The sequence below is a fragment of the Fukomys damarensis genome, unplaced genomic scaffold (assembly GCF_012274545.1).
Source record: "Fukomys damarensis isolate Sample0158 unplaced genomic scaffold, DMR_v1.0_HiC HiC_scaffold_8, whole genome shotgun sequence".
In the NCBI taxonomy this organism is placed as follows: domain Eukaryota; kingdom Metazoa; phylum Chordata; class Mammalia; order Rodentia; family Bathyergidae; genus Fukomys; species Fukomys damarensis.
In genome coordinates, this window is record NW_022900920.1 from 16655271 (window position 1) to 16668166 (window position 12896).

At 42.1% G+C, this 12896-nt stretch overlaps 1 long non-coding RNA gene across 1 annotated transcript in view; it reads left to right on the top strand.

Annotated features, from left to right (window-relative positions):
* LOC104868148 overlaps positions 1-12896 on the top strand; it is a 78348-nt gene that overhangs the window by 57850 nt on the left and 7602 nt on the right. Inside the window, exon 3 of the long non-coding RNA XR_781963.1 lies at positions 10380-10444. This is a non-coding gene — a long non-coding RNA (uncharacterized LOC104868148). The remainder of the gene's footprint in view (positions 1-10379; positions 10445-12896) is intronic.

Genomic DNA, 12896 nt, shown 5'->3' on the forward strand with positions numbered 1-12896 from the left:
TTAGGATGTTGACCTTCCTGTTTTCTTCTTCTGCCTTCAAGTTAATGGTGTCTTCTTTTCTTTGTCTTCTTTACAATTCGTGTTTGACTTTGGTTCCACCTACTTTCTGGCCGTGTATCCAGATGTGTTTTTTCTTTGCATCTTTCTCCCTTGGGCTCATACTATTTCTTGAATCTGTAGGTTAATATTATTTTTCAGTTTTGGAGATTCTCAACCAACTACCTTTTCAAATATTGGTTCTGATTCATTCTCTTCTACTCCCCTCCAGGGATACTGAGTGCATATATTTTAGACTTTATTTTTTAATCACATTCTATATACCTTTCATGTTGCTTTCTGTACCTTACAAACCCATTTCTCTGCATTCTTTTTGATGTTGGCTATTTTGTATTTTCATCTCCCACTATGCTAATTCTCTCTTCAATTGTGTCTAGTCTTCTATTAAAGTTGTATATTGAGTTTTTAGTTTTTATAATTTTCTTTTCTAGATTTCCCATTTAGTTCTATTCTGGGATTTCCTCTTTTAAAATGTTTGTATCAACTCTTTTCTTTCTCACAAATATATTAATTACAGTTATTTTAAAGTTTGCATCCAATAATTCTAACAGCTGAGTCATTTATACTTCTGCTTTTATTGTGAATTCTTGGTCTTGGTTTTGTTTCTTGGTGTGATTAAGTTTATGGTATGATTAGGTAATGTTTACTTGTATGCCAGGTATTTCCGCATGAATTTTACAGGGGCTTTACATAATGTTATCCTCCTCCAGGGAGGACACGTCCCGTTGTTGAGCAAGCAGCAGGAAGACGGAGCACTTCAGTCTAGCCAAGGACTAATCTTCCCCTTGTTTCCTCCTATTCCTAGGATCTAATCCTAGGCCCTCAAATTAATGTGTACTTCCTACTTTTTGTGGGCTGGGAACTCAGTGTTTTGCCTTTTCATAATTTTGACATGTTAACAAATTCTGTTCTACGCTTAAATTCCTCTGCACTTGGTGTTTTAGCTTCTTTCTCTATGCAAATCAACCAGAAAGTGTCTCTTAGGGCAGTCAGTGAGTGAAGGCTCACTCCTTTGCACCTTGCCTCTCTCTGAGATCTTGCCCCTAATCCCTGGCTGCCTTGATAACCCTGGAATCCCAGTCCTGTCTCCCTAGCTTGGGTGGTTGCCTACCCTCTATGGGTTTCTGTACTTCTTAGCAGTTTCTACCCTCCTTGCTTCTCAGCTTCTTGCTCCATCCTTCAAACTGGCAAAAGTTCCACAGGAGAAAGAGAGGCAGAAATTTGGGCTCCCCTCAGTGAACTCCCCTTTCCTTTGCTGTGTGCCCTTTCAGGTCCTGGCTGCCTCTAGCATTTTTCGGATGCCTTTAAGCAGATGGTTTCGTATATGCTAACTTTTTATATATAACTTTCCCAGTGAATGCTCCTGCTGACATCTACTACAAGCTATTCCATCACAGTTGGAAGCTTTTACTATCTTTAAATTTTAATAAACACATGTACATTTCCAACCCATCCAAAGTATGAGGAATAAAGTAATATTTAATAAAACTGAACAATATATATGGCTACGTTTGTTTTTTCTCTATCAGTTGTAATATATAGTAGCTTTGGAAATGTCTTAAAACTATCCGCAGTGCAGGTTTTGATCTTGTTATTGCTTACGTTAAGATAGGAGAAGGAAGATTAAAATGTTACTTAACTATTTGTCTGGGTGAAAGACCCTCAGCGTCTGGGAATGCTGACATTACTGCCATGAGGTCACTGGCTGCAGGGAGGGATAGCACTGGGGCTCAATAATTCATCCACACCTCAGCACAGCCATAGGCAAGGGTGCTGCCATGTGGAAGCCAATGTAACTCCCAGGCTGAGGAGAATTCTGCTGCTTGCTGGTAGGTTTAGGCTTCCTTCTGCAACATGAATATCTCCATGCTGTGGGTGTTTGACAGCTGTCAATCAGTCATGAGACAGACGCCCTTCATCGTAAGTTGACCGCATTTTAAAACCTGTCAAGTAAGAGTGATAGGAGCTATTATCTGTCTTGTTCAGAGGACCTTTAGAAAATGCTCATGACACATTTGTCAAGGGAAGAAAGTGGCCATTTTTTTTACCTTTCCTTTTGGGATAAACATTGCGTACAAACCACACAGGAGCTCTGAGGGATGCACAGGAAAATTAAAACATTGTCCATAACAAGTCCAGAATCTCAATCCTCTGGGGATCAGCCAAGAGTTAGCTCACTAAGAGAAGCAATCTACTGTTACAGGTGGAGATTGCTGCAGAAGGCAAGCACCATGGGAGGCTCGCTGAGGGAGATCTGGGGGAGGTAGAAGGATCCAGAAGGGCTCCCTGGGGGACGCATTTCCCATCGAGATGCCAGTGTTCAGCAGCTTACAGCCACTGCTTCCAGGGATGAAACAGTGCCTGTCTCTGCCTTATTTCCACTGGCTCCTTCTTCTTGCTTTGGTCCTGTGGTTTGTTCAACATTTGAGAATAAGTGTCACTTTTTCATTCTGTGGCGTTTTTCTTGGACAAGTCCATCTTCCATGCAAGAAGATGTTGTGGAATGTCTTCCCAGGCCTCCTCCCCCCTTGGATCCATTATCTTTCCCTCCAGAATGAACACTCACCTGTAAACTTGTCCCTGTGAATGAGTCAGCTTCTCTGTGGGGGTCAACAGTTGCTGGAGGATGGATGGAAAGACTGAGCCAAGCAGAGAGAGTCAGGGCCCCACTGCTCAGAGCTTTGAAGGGGTTTCAACAAATTAGTGGCATTGAGAGAAAATTCTTTTAAATCATTTCCTCTCTTTTTCTTGTTGGCCCCATGAATTTTTCCAGAAGGCAATAGCCAGAACTTTATGGAAACCAAATGATATGTTACATGAGAGAAATGAAAGATAATTGATTCGGAATATTAATTCTTCTCTCTGAAGTTTAGTAGAGGACATTTACCCCCTTCATCTTTGGAATCCAAAGTGGGGGTGGGGGGCAGTTTATTTAAGTTGATATTAATTTGTCCAGACGTTTGGCCTCAGAAAGACTTCTTATAATACGTTAAGGCTCTAGGAAGGAAGCACTCCGGGTGTGAAGGGAGAGTGACAAGCAGAGTATGAGGGGAGCAGGATTGTGAACCTGTGCTGACAGTAGAGATTGACAGGCTCCTCTTCACAGACTCCCCTTTCCAGGGCCAACATATCATGGAGTGCAGTGCAGGAATTCACTCCATTCGGCTGGACTGACTGTTGGCACTGAGTGGCCTACTTGTCTGGGATAGCTGTACACTCTTGTTTCCACTCCTCACCCATCTGACACTGAGTGTCTCCTGGACTTCTGACACCAGGGAGCTATTGGAACAAGGGGCTGAAGCACTGAGGAAATTTCCAAACCCAGCATCATCTCTTCCTCCTGGGTCTCCACAACTTCCTGTGAGCCTCTGGGGACCCGGGGCAGACATGGGAGTCGAGTCCAGCCTGAGGACCTGATTGAGTTGAAAGAGTCTCTCCAAAAGGTTCATACTGAGGGTTGAGTCCTACCCGAGAGAGGTCTCCAGAGGGCTCAGAGGGTCCAGGCTGCATCCTTGGCTTCACTTTGCTCAGCATTTCAACTAATGGTTCAGAGGATATTAATGGCATCTGTAGACCAGAGTTGTGTAACTTACTATGTAAAGGGCCACACAGTAAATATTTTAGGTTTCCACAGACTGTGTGGTCTCTGTTGCTCAACTATTCAAGTCTGTTACTGTAGTTCAGAAGGAGCCCTAGATACTATGTAACCACATGAGGGTGACTGTGTTCCAATTAATTTTGAACACTAAAATTTAAATATGACATTGAGTTCACTTATGAAATATTGTCCTGTGTCGAATCCCCCCACATCCATTTTAAAATTGAAGTCGTTCTCAGCCCATGAGTTATACTAAAGAAGGTGGGGACTGGGTTTGGCTTAAGAGAGTCGTTTCATGACCACTAGTGTAGACGCTAGGATCCCCAGTGAGATTCCTACTTTGGATGATGTAGAGTCAAGTTCCCCAAGAAAACTTGAACAACTGTGAACTAACTCGCTTAAAACAAAATGTGATGGGATCTGTTCATTCATCCATTTAGCAAATATTTATTGCATACCTATTGGTTGTTATCACTGACAATGCAACATTAAACCCCTTAGCTAAGGCCCTGCCTTCAGGAGCTCATGTACTTTCACATTCCAAAGACTGCTACTCATCATGGCTCAGTTTGGACTCCTAAAAGCTAAACACCCCTTGCCTCTGAAAACATGGATCAAATTCTAACCTTAGATTCAGAGAACCAAAGCTACCCATATATGATAAGGGCCATCATCTTATTCGAGGTCTCTGTGGACTCAGTATGAAGTCTGTGGTGTGTTGCACAAAAGTAATATGAAGTCGTGTTAATGAACACAGTGTTGTGATCTTCCATTCCCTCTTTAGGCTGACCAAGCCCTTCTCTGCATATTGGTTTAGAAATGATGCAATTCCCTTATTCAACACCTGTGTATCGAGTGCTGAGTGCTTGCTTTTTGCCAAACCTGAGATGGAGCAATGATTTCTCAGGGAGACCATAGCAAGGAAGGCCAGTCTATTGTCAAAAGCCCTCCCTTTCTTTATGGGGCTATGCTCCACATGAGAGAAAGAAGTGAGTTCACAGAAAAGCATGTTTCCTCCAAAATTCCAGAAGGCCACTCAGAGTATCTAAGCCATGTTTTGATTGAAGAGGCTGATGTAAAGGCATAGCGAAGTCTTCCCACCATGAGTAGCTCAAGGTTACAGAACACTGAGCTGGATGGGTCCCAGGCCCACCGATGATTTTCTGATGAGAACCTCTTTAAGGTACAGTGGGTACTACATTATCTGCTATAATTTGCATGGGAATTTCTCATTTTCATTGTACAATAGACAGTAATGTTCATAACTATGACTTGAAACACAAAGTATATTGTTAAAGAATAGTGTTTAATATCTTGATGTTAAATACATGATACCATGTTTCAGTTGTTTAAAATGGTACCTTCGGACAAGGATTTAGCTCAGTGGTACCATGCCTGCCTCGCATGTGCAAGGTTGTGAGTTTAATCCCTGGTACCAAACCAAACCAAACCAAAAAAGCAAAAACAAAAAACCCTAAAATTATACCTTCTTCCATCTATCTCTTCCTTCTTTCTTTTCACATATAAATGCATCTTTCAATTAATCACACTTTGTATTTGACGAAATATAATAGTCATACACTGTATGAAAAAATTTTGGTTAATGATGGGCCACACATTTGACAGTTGTCTCATAAGATTATAATGGAGCTGAAAGGTCCTTATTGCTGAATGATTCTGGGGTCATCATGAACACATAGCACCACAATTGTTCATTCTTATGGTAATGTGGGTGTCAATAAACCCACTGCACTGCCAGTTATGTAAAAGTACTAGTACATGCAATTAAGTATAGAACAGAATACATAATGATTACAATAACGGACTATGCTACAAATTTTCTAAGAGAGGAGAATCAAAGGATCAGCAGGTTGTCTTGAAGAGCTTTTACTATAAGTAAATCAAAATAAAGATCCACTTGTTCATATTTGATATAAGATTGAGAAAACATCTGTTTTTTATGTTAAGGAATATTATTTTTACTTGGGTTAGCCTTCGAAAGGAGGTAATAAAGATTATGGCCACCATAGTGAACTAAAGTTGCCACAATTAAGAGAGAAATAGTCTGTTTTGAATACGGGCACAAAGATGCATTCTGACAAAAGAATCATTAGGAGATCTCATCTTTGAGCAAACATACTATGGGGTACTCATCACACACTGAGACCATATGTTTGTGCATGTATATATGTGTGTATTAATATATATAAATGTGCATATGTAAACATATGATGCATATGTAAATGAGTATACGTAAATACAGCTGTATATGTGATAGGCTATTACTCCAAGAGACGTAATGAGCAAAGCAACAAGAGATTAAATCAAGTCTAAAAGAAAATGCTTCAGTCAAGAGACACAGAAGCACGAGACACAGGAGGCTGCAGCCAGCATACCATACCATCCAGCTTTACAGTAACAGTTTTTATAAGTAAAGGGAGGGTCTGGGAGTGGTAACACACACCTGTAGTCCCAGCAGTAGAGGGGCTGAAACAGGAGGATCGCCATGAGTTTATTTAGCCTGGGCAACACAGTGAATTCAAGGCTAGCCTGAACTGCACAGTGAGAACCTGTCTCAAACCCCCACTCCAAAAAAGAGTAGCAGCACACTTGCAAATAATGATAAAAAGAATAGCATAGTAAATACATGAACCAGTAGCATAGATTTTCCACTGTTTGAAAATCCATCCTACGGCTCCAGAAGAGAGGAAATTTGACTTTGAATGGGACTTTGCATTCTTGAAGCAGCCTCTAACTCCCTCCCTTCCTTAGCATACTTCTTTGCAATCATGAAAGAGTTGTGGTGCAAGTATGTTTTTATTTTAGATCAAGGTTACTTCTTGGTCAATTGCTAACTCATGGACTCACTGGAGATGAGTTCTCAGCTACTCTTTTCATCTAAATCAAGACCAGAAGGCTTGCTGACTTGCTGGTAAAAGGATTATTCTGTAAGAAGCTTGGCAGCAGGGAGACCCGTTCTCTGCTAGATCTCTGAGAGGGAGCAGCACGTTCCCCGTGACTGGTGGTTTAAATGCTTTCGACACATCTTCTTTCTGTTTTTCATTCTGGGTAGTTGTTTTTAGAGTTCAAAGTATCTCTCCTCCAGGGCTGTAGAAACTAGGCGATAAACGACTGTTCCTAAATTTGTCCTACTTTCTGCTTTTAGCAGTAATGAGGACTCATTGCCAAATTTAATTTAGCTAAAAGGGCTTGGGTTCTCACTTCATGGAATTTCTCGTGTTGTCCTAGAGATGTGTCGGTGGGGTTCTTCACCTTCACAGTGGAGGGAGTCAAGAGAGTTGATGCGCCTTAGAGGATGTTTTCTTCATCTCTCTCTTTTCTTTCCTTTATATTTGAAGTTATTTTGTACAGTTTAATAACCTTCCCCTTTCTTGCACAGAGCTTTGTGCAAGAATAAATAGAAGGAAATGATATATATCCACGGAAGGGTCTGCTTAGCCACATATTATGCAACCTTCCACATCTAGTGTGGGAAAACAGCAAAATGTGTAATGTTAACCCTTCAGTTTGTCAGTTCTTCCCAGCTCCCATTTGCTGTTAGGCAACTGGCTCTGCACAATGACAAATACAGTAAACCATCTGCAAGGTATTCAAATGGAGACACTGGCGTTGTTTTTGATACTGTAAGTGTAGTTATACACACCAGGTCGTGTGTGTGTGTGTGTGTGTGTGTGTGTGTGTGTGTGTTTAGTTCTAAGAGGTCTGGTGATATCTGATTTTTTTTCTAAAACCTGGAGAAGGGTCACTGTTCCTCACCTATCTCTGGCCACCCCGGTCTGAGAACATCTCTCTAATCTCAGGAATGCTGGCAGGGAGCTCAGAGACCTTCTGGTCATCCCTGATAGCCTGCTCATGTACATGGAAGCCATTCCCCTTCAAACTCTTGGCCAGAAAGAATTTCTTCTCTTCTGGAAATTGAAATGCTCTCTTTAGTAAATAGAGCACTATATATGACCTTTGCCTGGAACCCCTCCCTCCCTCCCTCCCTCCGTCCCTCCCTCTCCCTCCCTTCATTTACTTCCATTCCTCTTTCCTTTTCCCTTTCCTGCCCTTTCTTCCCTCCCTCCTTCTACCTTCCCTTCCTGCTCTTCTCCTTCCCCTTCCTCCCTTCTTTCCTTTTGCAGGTGCATAACAATAAAATTATTTCATCCCAAGAACAATTTCTTCCACCACATTATTTAAGCTTCTTTATTTAATTTTTATTTGTAAAACAATAGTTTTCTTCTCCTAAAAGTTATATTTATTATGCAAATGACTGTTAAAATCCAGAAAGTATAATGAAAAAAAAAATCTAAATTCCCACTTGGCAAACGTGAACGTTTTCATGTACTATGTTCATCTGGAGTTTTTCTTTGTGGAAGGAGCTTCTTTCGCTTTGTTGGAATTAATAAATAAGACATTTTATAGTCTGTATTTTTCACTTGAGAAAAGATTGTCTTTGTGTTTGCTATTCATGAATTACATTCGTAAATGTAACTTTTGATTGGTGCGTATTACTCTACTACGTACTGATCATGTTTCATCAACCACTGCACTGCCATTGTTAGGTAGGGTGAATCTAAGTTTTACATCAGTTTTTACATTACTATACAGAAACTACCTTGGGGACTAAGCTACTGTCAGCATTGTATCCACATCTTTCCTTAGGGCAGGAGCTAGCAAGGTTTTTGGTAAAGGTGCAGGTAGCAAATAGTTCAGACTTTTGAGGCCATGGAGTCATGTACAGCTATTCAGAGCTGAAGTAGCCATGGGCAGTATGGAAATGAATAGACATAATCGGGTTTCAATAAAACTTTACTGCAACAGGACTCAGGTGGTAGCTTGCCAATTCCTGTGTTGGCACACTTACAGGCTTCAAAACATCTTTGTTTTCCTCTTTTGTTGAGTTAAGCAGGTAGTGAATTAAAAATCAATTGCATTATTCTCTCCTATGGAGCCCAGAACAGTTACTAGGTCTACATCTCCTGCCTGGCCCAGTTCACAGCCAACCCTAGAACAGAGAATGGCTCAGTGCCTTTGGCCCTTCTCCTGGTCAGACAGGCTGTCTCAAGGCTGTGAAGCTGCACGGAAATTGTCATCTGACCTTGAGCAACTAGTCTGCTGCCACATATCAGCTGTTTGCAAAGAATGACTGTAGAGGACCTCACCTGTGTTTGTACTTGTATTTGCCAGACCATCTCTAGCTGTAGCCTCTAATTAGCCAGGTGACAACCCACAAAGCCACAAAAGGGAAAAAGCCACGCAGTCAGTCCAACTGTCTTCACAATCTAGCCAGCTTTTAGTGGTTGAATTCCATGTCCCCCAAACCCTTTGATGGACTGAAGTGAAGCAAGTTGACTCTGTTCCCAAACCTCTGATTTTTTTTTTAATCATTTCAAATCCCTGTGAGACTGCTGCATATGTGCCACAAAGGGATAGGGTCTTTGCATGTTTCTAAGCAATGTCCAAAGTCCACGTGTGTGTGTGCACGGAATTGTATGAGAATTCTCTTATTCTAAGAATAATCAAAAGGAAGTTCAGGAGTTATAGTGTCCATATATTTTCATGGATGCAAGGAGTTCAAATAGTGGACATTAAAACTCCCAATTAGCCTGCTTTCTTCCAAGGCAGGGATAAAGCTGCAGATGACCATGCTCTCAATTAGGGTGGCATGAACAGTTCCTTGTGACAGTAGGGGTATCTTTTCACATGCACTGCCATTAAACCAACCGTAAATTGAGTAAAAAGACAGACTGGGCTTTTAGATCGTAGCCTGAGGGGTGTGTGTGTGTGTGTGTGTGTGTGTGTGTGTGTGTGTGCGCGTGTGTGCATGTGGTTTTCTAAGCCTATATCAAGGTTGTTTCAAATTCTCTGGCTGTGAACTCTAATTTATTTATAATTTATTGCTCATGAGGAGTGGCTAATTTGGGAGTAATTATATTTTGTCTTGAAGCTGATGTCTGAGCAGGAAGCAGAAGCATGGGCCACCCACTCTAGGGTTGCCAACCACAGATTTGCTGGTGTCTCCTTAAGTCAGTGGAGGGATTTTAGATGGGAGAAGACAAATGCTGGTAGAAAAATGTTAACTTAATAAAATGGATGAAGATCAGATTTCCCTCTTTCTGGCTGCCTCCTGCCTGGAATCCTTTTGTTGACTTCTTGAAACTTCCTGTGATTTATAGGACCCCTTTCCTATAGGCTGAATGCCTTTTTATTAAGAAGGGAACCACAGCTCCAAAACCACAGAGGCAGCTGTTGCTTGAATTATTCAGAACACTTTCTACTATTTTCTCCTTTGTTGTACAAAGACATCGTATTAATGCTGCAAAGCTGTCCCCCAAACAAGCCGGCATCCCATTGCCATAGACAACTGTTGCTCCCTTACTTTTTGTACCTTTGACACACAGGTTTAAGAAGAAAGTCTTTGGATTTATTAAAGGGTGGTGGGTAGAAGGGTGATATTCTACTTTGTGTATTCTGGGTTGCTTCCCTCCTCATAATTTAATTATTATTTAAGACCCAGGGATCAGAGTTCAGTTCAACTACTTAGTACTGTGACTCCTGGAAGACCACAGTAAGGTTGGGGGTGCTCGGGCTGGTGGTGTGGGTAATGGGATGTATGTGTTATTTGAAAGCAAAGCATTCATTACCGCTGTTGGTAAGATGTTTGATGTAGTTTTAGCTTTGAGGGGCATTAAAGGAGAATGTGACTTATTTATTACAGGAGATTGTAGGTGAAGAAGGGATGGAAAGCAGCCACATGGAAGATGACCAGGTCATGCTGTACAGGTGAGAAAAGATGTTCAAAGGGTCTCAGTTTCGAGCCTCCTTTGAGTCTCTTATATGCTTGGAATTGTCAATATGGGAGCCTTTTCTTTGGGCCAGACTGTAAGTAATCAGAAAGACTTAGTAAATGGATGTGTGGCACCCGAAAAGCAAAGAGAGCACCCTATTATCACTAAGCTTACAAAGTAGACCTGGGCCTGGGAGCAGGCAGGTTTTGCTAAAGAGGAAGACAATAATCTAATGCAGGATCGGCAAACCACAGCCCATGGGCCTATGTGGCCCACTGCCAGTTTATGCCAATAACATTTTATAGGAGCACAGCCACACCCATTTGTTTGTATATCATCTATGGTTACTTTCACGCTGCAATGGGAGCTGGGCTGTTGAGCTGGAGAACTGAAAACTGAAAATATTTACTCTTTTGTCCTTTATAGAAAAAGTTTCAATTCCTGCCCTAGTGTATATGTCCCAGTCAGAAGACGATAGCCAGATGGCCCTAAAGGCAGAGACCATGTGCAGTAAGAGTAAGGAAGGGGTCAGGGGGAGGAAGAAGAGTATTTCATGTATCCCTTGCTTTGTATGCCTTTGCGTTCTTTCATTTGAGCTTCTCCAGTTGTATTTTGGCATAGTTTAGTAGAGAGCGGGTAGTTGACAAGGAAAGGGAAAATTCATCCCTTGTCTATTTGGTCAAATGCAAATGGAATCCAGCCTGGAGTTTGTGTAAAACCCTGTGTTTTTAATGACTGAGTTACATGACCCCTATGCTGAGTGCACCATGCTCTGTGAGGACAAACAGAATGTGAGGCCCACCTGGCCAGGGTGACCTGCACGGCTGCTGTCCCTGCGACACCATCTATACACAGTATCACCTGCTCTATCTCAGTGACACCTCTGGGAGACCCATGTGGGGTTGTGGAGTGCATTGCCCCTCAGGTCTGACATGACTGTGCAGAGAGGCAGGTACTGATGGACCCAAGGCCTGGAGGCCATTGCTGTGTGCTGGGGAGCTGAATGGAGTAGATCCATGAGTGGCACTGGGGGACAGGTGGCAGGGGTCCACAGTGTGGAGACTTCCTGTGTGTAGTTCTCGGTGCTTCCCTCCCTTCCAGTGTGGTCTGCACTGAAAGTGCTCATTCCTGGTACAGGTGGAGGCAGTGGGGACTGCAATCATCAGAAATTCTGCTTAAATTCTCTCTGGAACTGAAATGTGGGGCCGGCCAGACAACTGAAATGAAGGCCTTGGCATGTCCGTGCTCTCTGTGCTGAGACAGAAAAGTTTTGCAGTGGGCTCCTCCTTTCTGATAAGGACTTGGTCACCAACGAGGTAAAGACCATGTCTTCCTGCTGTGATTCTCCCGTTCATTCCTGTAGGATTGTTCTAGTTACACTGTAGGTGCTTTAGGTTGCAGTTAGCCGCAGGCTACTTTTTAACCCAATAAAGGTCTAATGTTGGGAACTTCTGGACCTTAGTCTGTCACTACCATCCACACGATCAGGGAAAAGTGATGGGACTTGGGACAGGGCATTTAAAAATGAACAATTTTGCTCGTAGTCAGCCCCCTAAATTCTACAATGTGTTTTTACTCTCCTTTATGCTGAGTCTATGTATCCATCCATATAATTCACTGAAACCATGATGAAAGTTTTAGAGGCATGCTGTCATCTTCACAGAATCATATTTACTCTTTCTTGTGTGTGACAAATTCTCTTTTTCTGGGATGAGGGGTGGTGGTCCTAAACCATTTCTTGATCTCTTGGAGTTGGAGCCCGAGTCTATATCATCCATGTCCCCTGGCTCCTGCATGATTCTAAGTAACTGTGTTCACCTGAGGATTGTTCTCAGTCTAGTGTCTGGGCCATATCAGGACCATACCATCTAGAAATGAAATTCAACTCGATGCTGGGACATCTGACTTGATGTACATCCTGGGGGGACCTTGCCTGTTAATTCCTTTCTTTCTCTGTTAACTGTCCTGTGTAGAGTTCTCTTAGAGTAGAACAGAGCTCTCTCTCCCAACAGCTTTCAAGCCAAGGCAAATGCCCAGCATTCCATCCACAGATCTGATCCTGCCAGCAATATGGTATTAATACAATGCTCCTTGACCTCAAGATGAACAAGTACTCTCTCCTGAGATTAATTTTTCAACTTTCAGAATTTGCAGAGCATTGTGCTTTTTTTTGTCTGCAAAGTAGAGATTTAAATCCCCACCTGGTTTATTTCACAGGGCTTTTCAGGTGCTAGCTTTTCTAATAAAATGCATGGGTGTTGGAGTAAACTGAAGGGAAATATGGAAAGATGCACAGAGTTTCATGGAAATTACAAAGAAACCTGGTAGTCTTCAAGCACCAAAAAAGCTTATAAAGGGAGATACGGGTCAAGAGCCAGCTGCTGCTATATCTGCGTGAGGTTATCATTCCTTGAAATACATAGGCAATATAGTTAAGCACAGTTGGG